This window comes from Tupaia chinensis, unplaced genomic scaffold, assembly GCF_000334495.1.
Source record: "Tupaia chinensis unplaced genomic scaffold, TupChi_1.0 Scaffold140845_1, whole genome shotgun sequence".
Lineage (NCBI taxonomy): Eukaryota > Metazoa > Chordata > Mammalia > Scandentia > Tupaiidae > Tupaia > Tupaia belangeri.
The window spans coordinates 870,416-880,828 of NW_006200713.1; the positions used below are offsets into that span (position 1 = coordinate 870,416).

The following is a 10,413-nucleotide window of genomic DNA, read 5'->3' on the forward strand; positions in this document are numbered from 1 at the left end:
TCTCCAAAAAAAAAAGAAGCAATTTCAGGAAAACATGAGCTGCATATAATAAGTGGTTTACACGTATCAAGGGCTTGTTATATGCCAGGCACTGTGCTAAGAGTTTCGCCTGCAATAACCCTGTGAGGCAGGTGATCCTATCATCACCCCCATTTACGGTCAGACCCAGGCAGAGAGAAGTAAAATAAGTTACCCAAAGAAACACATCTAGAAGTCAGCCAAGCTAGATTGAACCCAGCTCCAAGTCCTCCCAGCCTTCTGTGTTTGCAAAAGCCTCGATGCTGCAGCCCTAAGCTACCACCCAATGAGGCAAAGACAGGAAGCACATAAAAACAGAGGCTTGGCAAGATCCTTGTTTGAGGACGCTCGGTCACATGCTGTTGTGGATATTCGCTCAGGCAGAGTAAGCCAAGATATCAGCTGATTGCTCCTGGAAGGGGTGCAGTGATCAAGGTTCCCAAAGAAATAAGAACATCCTGTTTTTTCACACGTGCTATATTAAGTCTGGTTTCAGCAAACACTTGGATAGCAGCACCCATGGCTCCTCCTCCCCCCTCCTGTTACCTAATACTCAGACCTAAAGGCTTCCAAAAGGGAACAGATCAGTCAATGAATGATAATCAGTATATCCTGCCTGCCTGCCTGCCTATGAAGGTGCCTTGAAACCAATGATTAGCTGAGTAGCATTACTGATATGGAAAGAATCCTTTTCTTTTCTTTTTTTTTTTTTTTTTGAGAGGTTTTCACTATAGGGCGAGTGCGCTCACCAGAAAGAGAGACAGAAAGCAAGAAATCCCCCCCAGGAGGGATGGCCACGCCACAATCCCTTTCTCCTCCATTCTCCTCTTGGGATCTTGGGCACACAAGCACATGCGCCTGGCGTGAGTTTAAGCCACCAGGACTCAAACTGCAGTCAACTACATGGGAGTCCAGCAACATAGCCATTACACCAACTGCTGGTCCCAAGAATCCTGTTTGTTTTTTCTTTGGAGAGGTTTTCTTTTGTGCTATAGGGCGCGTGCGCTCTCCAGAGAGACAGAGAGACAGAACACGAGAAATCACGCAGGAGGGATGGCCACACCGCAATCCCTACTCCTCCATTCTCCTCTTGGGATCTTGGGCACACAAGCACATGCGCCTGGCGTGAGTTTAAGCCACCAGGTCTGGGACTTGAACCATAGTCAACTACATGGGAGTCCAGTAGAGTAACCGATATGTCATCTGCTGGTCCCAAAAGAATCCTTTCTGAAAACAAAGTACGCGTTAATGTAATAAGTACCTTTGCTCTGCTTTAAGAGTGACTTAGATTGGGGCCAGCAGGTGGTGTGGTGGATAAGGGCGCTGGATTCCCACATGGCTGATTATGGCTCGAGTTCCAGACCTCGAGGCTTGCTTTCTCACTTTCCCTTTCTCTCTCTCTTTCTCTGGTCAAATTAAAAAATAACAATAACAAATGGAATTACATACATCTTTTTTTTAAAAAAATGACTTGTATTAAATACTGAATATATTCCGAAGTCAGCATGAGACCAAAAAAAAAAAAAAAAAAGCCTACTGAAAGGCAGAATCCTTTTTATTACAATATATTTGTACATACAAAATACATTATTTGGGATTCAGTTTGTACCAGAGAGGAACTAGCAGGATGGTGTGGTGGGTAAGGCGCTAAACTCTCATATGGCCAAACACAGTGCAGGTCCTGGACCTGGTGGCTTGAAACTCATGCTGGGCAGGCGTGCATGTGTGCTCAAAATCCCAGGAAGAGAATGTAGGAGAAGGGACTGCAATGTGGCCATACCCTGCTGAGGAATGATTTCTCACTTTACCTCTCTCTCCCTTTCTCTGTCTCTCTTCAAGCACATCCACCCTATGGCATTAAAAAAAAAAAAAATACTTAAGATAAAACCCTACTCATTATGACATCAAACAACCTGAGCAACCTAGCAAGCTAATGCAAGGATTATCTTTTGCCCCAAAACTTTTTTTTATTTTTTTAATTGCAAATTGGTGAATCTGAAAAATGTTATTTGAGAATTCTTTGTATTATTCTTGCAACTTTGCAAAGGTATTAAATTATATCAAAATTGAAAGTTCTGGGGCCAGCAGGTGGCATGGTGTTTAAAGGGGCTAGATTCCCACATGGCCAACTGCAGTTCGAGTCTAGACCTGGCAGCCTGCTTTCTCCCTTTCCCTTTCTTTCTCTTTCTGTCTCTCTCTGATCAAATTTTTTAAAAATAATAATAAATGGAACTAAATAAATAAATAATTCTTTTTTTTAGAGAATGAAAAGTTCTCAAGAGAGAAATATGGGGACCAGCAGTTAACGTAATGGCTACGTTGCTAAACTCCCATGTAGTCGATCGCAGTTCAAGTCCTGGACCCGGTGGCTTAAAACTCACGTCGGGTGCATGTGCCCAAGATCCAGAGAAGAAAATGGAGGAGAAGGGGAGGAGAAGGGATTGTGGTGTGGCCATCCCCCCTGAGGGGTGATTTCTCGCTTTCTCTCTCTCTGTCTCACTCTGTCTCTCTGGTGAGCACATGTGCCCTGTAGCAAAACCCTCTCCCCCCCCCAAAAAAAAAGAGAGAGAAACATGAAAATGCCCTTGACACATGCTATCCCCACAGCTGGACTCCTCTCTTTCAAACTGCTTACAATACCCTACATTGGCTTATTTCTTCAGCTCCACTAGCTCTATGACTCTATGACATGACTTCCAGAAACTGCTGCTCTGACATTCCTTCTCTTCAAGAAGCCACTCCCAGATTGTCCTCTAGCTTCGTTGCCTGTTCTTATTTTCTATCTCTAATTGTACCTTCTTGAAGTTTAGCCAAAACCTCTCTTCTTTCCTTTCCTCCTCTGAGACATTAACTGCCACCCAGTCGTCTCTCTCTAACTCAGATGCCCCAGCCTCAGCTGGTACGTCCGCGCCCTGGCTTCCCTGTTTCTGACAACGCTCTGCTCCAAGTTCTCCACTAAGCCCTGCATCCTCCTGCTGTACTTGCCTGAACTCCACCAGAAGTTCATGTCCCTCTCCTGAATAACTTCTGAAAACAGGAGGAGCACTTCCCAATTCACTCTATCATCCAGTATTACTCTGCTAACAAAACCGAATAAAGATATCACGAGAAACTATAGACCAATGTTACAAACATGGACACAAAAATCAACAGAATACTAGCAAATCAAAACCAGCAATATATAAAAAGGCTTATACTCCATGACTAAGTGGTCTAATCCCAGAAATTCAAAGTTGTTTTCACATTGAAAAACCAATCAACAGGGGCTCTCAGGTGGTGTGGTGGTTAAGGCCAGTGGACTCTCAAATGCCCAACCATGGTTCAAGTCCAGGACCTGGCAGCTTGCTTTCTCACTTTTTTTTCCTCTCTCTCTTCCCCTCTCTGGTCAAATAGAAAGAAACAAAGAAAGAAAAAGAGAGAGAAAGAAAGAGAAAAAGAATGCAACTTCAATAAAATAATTATTATTATTTTGGGGTTTTTTTGAGAGGTTTTTGCTATAGGGCATGTGAGCTTGCCAGACAGACAGAGAGAGACAGAGAGATAGAAAGCGAGAAATCACCCCCTAGAGGGGATGGCCACACCGCAATCCCTTCTCCTCCATTCTCCTCTCGGGATCTTGGGCAGGCACGCACATGCGCCCAGCGTGAATTTAAGCCACCGGGTCCGGGACTCGAACCACGGTCGACTACGTGGGAGTCCAGCGACATAGCCATTACGCTAACTGCTGGTCCCAGTAAAATAATTCTTTAAAATAATTTAAAAATTAAAAAATATAATCAAGATAACACACTATACTAAAAGAATTAATAACAAAAATTACAACACACACATACACACACACACACACACACACACACACACACACACACACAAGCTTTTGACAAAGTCAAACATCCTGATCCTTTCATGATCAAAATGTTCAACAAACTTGGATTAGAAAGAAATTCCTCAAACTGATAAAAGGCACTTTTGAAAAACCCACAGCTAGCATTATACATCAAGGGAAAAAACTGAATACTTTTCCCTTAAGATCAGAAACAACGTAAAGATGTCTGTTTTTATCACATCCATTCAGCACTGTACTGAAAGCTTGAGCCAGGACTCTGAGGCAACAAAATGAAATAGAAGGCATTTAGATTGAAAAGAGAGCAGTAAAACTGGCTCCAAGGAACAGAAGACGTATCTTATGTATAGAAAAATCCTAAGGAATCCACTAAAATATAATACTAATAGAACTCATAGGTAAATTAAACAGGTAACAGAACAAGATCAATATAAAAAAATCAGTTTTACTTACGTATACCACTAACCCAAAAGTAAAAATTAAGGCCAGCAGGTGGTGTGGAGGTTAAGGTGCTGGATTCCACATGGATGACTCCACAGTTCACGACTCAGACTTGGCAGCTTGATAAACACACCAGGCACAAGTACAAGAAAATAATGGAGAAAGATTGCTGTATGGCCATCCCCCTAGGAGGTGATTTCTCATTTCCCCCCTCTGTTTTTCTGTCTCTCTCCAATGAGCACACTCGCCCTATGGCAAAAGTCTAAACCAAAACCAGAAATAAATTTTTAAAAAATTAAAAGCATAAGTTCATGTATAACGACATAAAAAGAATAAAAATACTTAAGAGAACATTATAGTATAAGACACATAAACTGAAAACTACAAAAGAATGTTGGAAAAAATGGAAACACTACAGAGGCTGATGCTGTGGCCTCGTGGTTCAGGGAGCCTGATCCCAAATGGCTCAAATCCCACCCCGATGCTGAGTGCACGTGCATGTGTGCCCCCAAATCCCGACAGGATAGAAAGATGGAGAAGGGATTGCAGTGTGACCACACCCCATTGGAAGGTACTTTCTCTCTCTCCCTCTGTCTCTCTTTGGTGAGTGTATGTGCTCTCTGGCAATTAAAACAAAAAGAAGAAAGCTAAAGAAATGGAAAGACAACCCATGTTCACGAATCAGAAGACTGGGCCAATATGTGGCACTGTGGTTAAGGCACTGGATTCCCACACGGCTGACCGTGGTTCAAGTTCCAGACCTGGCAGCTTGAAACTCACACCAGGTGTATGTGCGTGCATGCCCAAAATCCCAAGAGAAGGGACTGTGGTATAGCAATGCCTCCTGGGGGTGATTTCTCCTTTCTATCTCTGTGTCTCTGGTAAGTGCATGTGCCCTTTAGCAAAAAAAAAACTCTATAAAAAAAGAAAGAAAGAAAGAAAAGAAAAGAATCAGAAGATTTAAATTTATTTATTTGCCATAGGGCATGCCAGCTTGCTGGAGAGAGACAGACAGATACAGAGAGAAGGAAAGAGAGAAATCACCCTCCCGGTGGGGTGGCCACGCCACATTCCCAATCCCTTCTCCTCCATTCTCCTCTTGAAATTTTGGGCATGCATGCACACACACCCAACGTGATTTTCAAGCCACTGAGTCTGAGACTTGAACCACAGTCAGTCACGTGGGAGTCTAGCACCTCAACCACTACGCCACCTGCTAGCCCAGATTTAAAATTTCCTAGAGACAACAGGTGGCATAACGGTTAAGGCGCTAGACTCCCACATGGCTGACTGTGGTTCAAGTACTGCTCCTGGAGGTTTGCTTTCTTTCGCTCTCTCTTTCTCTCTCCCTCTCCTCTTTCTCTGTTTCTCTATCATGAGCACATGTGCCCTGTAGCAAATTTAAAAAATAATAATAGTAGTGATAAATAAAATGTTTTTAAAAGAACAATAAATTTTTTTAGAGGTTTTTGCTATAGGGCATGTGTACTCGCCAGAAAGACAGAGAGACAGAGAGAGAGAGAGAAAGCGAGAAATTACCCCCCAGAGGGGATGGCCACGCCACAATCCCTTCTCCTCCATTCTCCTCTCGCGATCTTAGGCACGCACACACACACCCATTGTGAGTTTAAGCCACCGGGTCCAGGACTCGAACCAAGGTCGACTACATGGGAGTCCAGCGACATAGTCATTACGCCAACTGTTGGTCCCAAGAACAATAAAGATTTTTAATGCTTGAGGATACATACATGTGTTCGAGGGGTGAGGAGTCCGTGCAAGAACCACACCCTCACACACGCAATGAAACACGGTCACGATTCAATCCTATTTTTTCCAATTGTTCATCCCATCAGGATGCAGGGCATATGTGTGCACACTTCTGGGACATTTTTCAAGCCACTAGGGCTGGGATTCAAACCCCAGTTGGCCATGTAGAATCTGGCTTTTGTGTAGCATTTAAGTGCTGCACTACAAGGTCAGCCCAGAAGGATTCATATTCTAAAATAGCAATATTCCCAAACCGATCTAAAGATCAATGCCAGATGGCTTTCTTTAAAGATAAGCACAAAACTGTTCCAAAAATGTATACGGAAATAAGGAACCTAGAAGAGCCAAAACAATCTAGAAAAAGAAGTACGAATTTGGAGAACTCATTTTTCCAGTTTTGAAAGTGACTACAAGAGGACAGGCAGTGGCACAATGGTAACAGCTGGGCCCGCATAGGAAAGGTCCTCCGTTCTCTTCTCGGGTCCTCCTGAGGATATCGGGCATGACTCTGACCTGGGCCAGCAGAGACTGGGAGTGGATCACACCTTAAGAACTCTGGTAAGAGTGCCCCCCTCTCTCTCTCTCTCTAAAGAAATAAACTTTTAAAAAATACCAAACTATAAAACCATAGTAATCAAGATTGTATGTAGCCCTGACAGAAGGTTAACTACTTGGCTCTATGGAAAAGAATTACAAGTCCCAAAGTAAAGTTTTGCATTTTTTTAAAGAATTATTTATTTTTATTTATTCATTCGTTCATTTTAATTTGATCAGAGAGAAAAGAGAAAGAAAGAGAGAAAATGAGAAAGCAAGCCACGAGGTCCAGGACTCGAACCACGATTGGCCATGAGGGAGTGTTGAGCGTCTTAACAACCATGATACCTGCTGGTCCCAAGTTTTGCATTTTTTAAAAATTATTTTATTAATTTTACGTATTATTATTATTATTTTAATTTGCCATAGGACACATGCGCTAACCAACAAAAGAGAGAGAGAGAGAAATTGAGAAAGCAACCCAGGACTGGAACTGTAGTCAGCCATGTGAGAGTAGTGCCTTAACCACCACGACACCTGCCAACCTCCAAATCTTGCATTTATGATCAATTGATTTCCCACAGAATAGCAAGACAAATAAATCATTGGGAGAAAAGACAAGTCTTTTCAAAAAAAATATATAATTATGCAGGGACTTTGGAAAACAGTTTGGCAGTTCCTCAAAATCTTAAACATAGATATACTTTGACCTGGCAAGCCCAGTCTTAGATGTATGCTCAAGAGAAATTTAAAACACATATTATGGGGCCAACAGTTGGCATAATGGCTATGTCCTCCAAATCTTGCATTTATGATCAATTGATTTCCCACAGAATAGCAAGACAAATAAATCATTGGGAGAAAAGACAAGTCTTTTCAAAAAAAATATATAATTATGCAGGGACTTTGGAAAACAGTTTGGCAGTTCCTCAAAATCTTAAACATAGATATACTTTGACCTGGCAAGCCCAGTCTTAGATGTATGCTCAAGAGAAATTTAAAACACATATTATGGGGCCAACAGTTGGCATAATGGCTATGTCACTAGAGTACATAATCAACCGCGGTTCAAGTCCTGGACCTGGTGGCTTAAACTCACGCGAGGTGCGTGTGTGTGCGTGCCCAAGATCCCGAGAAGAGAATGGAGGAGAAAGGTTTGCGGTGTGGCCATGCAGTGATTTCTCGCTTTCTGTCTCTGTCTCTCTCTGCCTTTATGGCAAGCACACGCGCCCTATAGGAAAAACCTCTAAAATAAAAAAAAAACATATCCACACAGTAACTTGACACAAATGTTCATAGCTGCTTTATTCATAATAGCCAAAAAAAGTAATCCAAATCTTCATCAATGATTAGCAAAGAAAACGTGATGTATGGCTACAAGGGAATATTTCTCAGCAATAAACGAAATGAAGTTCTGATACCTGTTAGAGCAAAGACAAGCTCTGAAAACATACTCAGTGAAAGAAGCCAGTCATACACTGAGTCCTATCCAGATTGGCAAAACCATAGAGGCAGAAAGCAGACTAGTCATGGCCTAGGACCTGGGAGCTGGGAGGCGGAGGTCGGTCGTGGAGAACGGCAGGTGACTGCCACTGGATACAGGGCTGTCCTTAGGGGTGCTAAGCTCAGGTCGTGGTGCTGGACATACAATTCTGTAAGCACGCCAAAAAACAAAACCTCCACTGAATTTTATACTATAAATGACTGATGGGTACAATATAAGACAAAATTTCTCCAAAATATCCGTTAAAAAAATTAGAAACTAAGATTATCCGGACCTACTGCCGGCAAATGAGAGCGTTTCCCCAAAACCCAGGCTACGGAGCCCGCGGAGGCCGCGTGCTAGAGCAGAAGGGGGCGGGGGCCAGCGGGAAACGTGCCAGCGGGAGCGCCATAACTTCCCGATTGCGACAGACGACTGGATGCGTTGTTGTGACCCGCTCCGTTATCCCTTCCCAAGGAGCTCGGTATCTACCGGGAAAACTGGTCCCCAAAGGCCACCAGGCTCCCGTAATACTCACCGCCCAGCAACAGCAAGAGCCCGGAACCCGGATGCGGGGGCGCCATCTTTATTCTGGGCAAAGAGAAGTTCGAAAGGAAATCACTGGAACGGTGATTGCCACGGTCAGGCAAGGGCAATACAAGGCAGCCGCGGCCATCTTGACTGAGGGCAGCCACCCTGGGAATGAACCTCGCTCTTAGCTAGTTGTCACGATTTCTAGAGGAGGCTAATGCATTAATGACGTTGGCAAACACTAAGGGCACAGGAAAAATATTTTTTTAATTTCAATGTTTGAATATCTACAGGAAAAAACGAAAATTAGGGAGCCAGCAGGTGGCGTAATGGTTAAGGCCCTGGTCTCCCATATGGCAAGCTGTGGGTCCAGTCCTGGCCTAGACCTGGCGACTTGAAGTTCACATAGGCACGTGTGCGTGAGTGCCCCAAATCCCGGAGGGTTGGGGGTTGGGGGTTGAGGGTTGGGGGGCTGGGAGGGGAGTGATTTCTCACTGTCTCTCTGCCTCTCCCCAGCGAGCATACCTGTACTACAGCAAAAATCTTTTAAAAATATATAAAAATTAGACATTAATGGAACCAGCAGTTAGCGTAATGGCTATGTTGCTGGACTCCCATGTAGTCGGCCGCGGTTCGAGTCCTGGACCTGGTGGCTTAAAACTCATGCCGGGCGTGTGTGCGTGCATGTGCCCAAGATCCCAAGAGGAGAATGGAGGAGAAGGGATTACAGTGTGGCCATCCCCCTGGGGGGTGATTTCTCGCTTTTTGTCTCTTTCTTTCTGGCAAGCACACGTGCCAGCGCACTGCCCTATAGCAAAAACCTCTCCAAAAAAAAGAAAATAGAAATTAACATAAAGGATGAAAATATTTTAATAATGCATGGAAGTAGCTACATACAATTGCCAGAATTATAGAACCAGAGGGAAAAAAAACTATGAAAATATGAAATTACTACACGTTTAACTTACAGAGCTCAAATTTGCATTTTTAAGGGGTTTTTTTTTTGGGGGGGGTGTTATAGGGTGAGTGCACTCATCTGAAAGAGAGAAAGAGAAATCACCCAACTTCCCTTATTCTTCCACCTCCCCCCAAGTGGGGATGGCCACCCTGCAATACCTTCTCTATTCTCTCCAGATTTTGGGCATACATGAAAACATGCCTAGCATGATTTTTCAAGCCACCAGGTCCAGGACTGTGGAGTTAGCCATGTGGGATACAACGCCTTAGCCACCATGCAATCTGCTGGCCTCTAATTGGCTTTTATTGTAATTCTAGAATCAGGCAACTATGAACTGAGCAAAGGAGATTGGCTTTACAGGCAGAAAATGCTGAGGAAAGCAGAAACAGAACAAAAAGTGAACTGGTGGCTTCAAAGTTATGTTCCTTTAGGATTAAAACAGACAAGATATCTTCATCACACTAATTTTAGACGGATTGCCCATTCTGTGAAAACTGGTTCAGTTTCAAAGTTTAGTTGGATTATGTGACACTTAGCACAAGTGACTCCATTCTTGTTTGGTCTGGTCTGTGAGAGCCTAGTGCAGGAGGCTAGCCTAAAACAACTGGCCTTGGGGACCAGCAGATGGTATAATTGCTGGACTGCCACAAGTCCTACCACAGTTTGAGTCCCGACCTAGTAACTTGGCACTCATGTTGGGCACATATGCGTGTGAGCCCAAAATCCCAGGAGGAGAATGGAAGAGAAGGGATTGTGTGTGTGGTCTCTCTGGCAAGAGCACTTGCCCTATAACGAAAACTCTCTCTCAAAAAAAAAAAAAGGAATTTATATTAAGAA

At 43.5% G+C, this 10,413-nt stretch overlaps 1 protein-coding gene across 2 annotated transcripts in view; it reads right to left on the reverse strand.

Annotated features, from left to right (window-relative positions):
• SHLD1 (shieldin complex subunit 1) overlaps positions 1–8,669 on the reverse strand; it is a 110,594-nt gene extending 101,925 nt beyond the window's left edge. For both annotated transcript variants that reach the window (XM_006162831.3, XM_027766085.1), the window contains exon 1: positions 8,626–8,669. The gene's annotated coding sequence lies outside the window, so the exon portion shown is untranslated. The remainder of the gene's footprint in view (positions 1–8,625) is intronic.
• Positions 8,670–10,413: the final 1,744 nt, after the last annotated feature.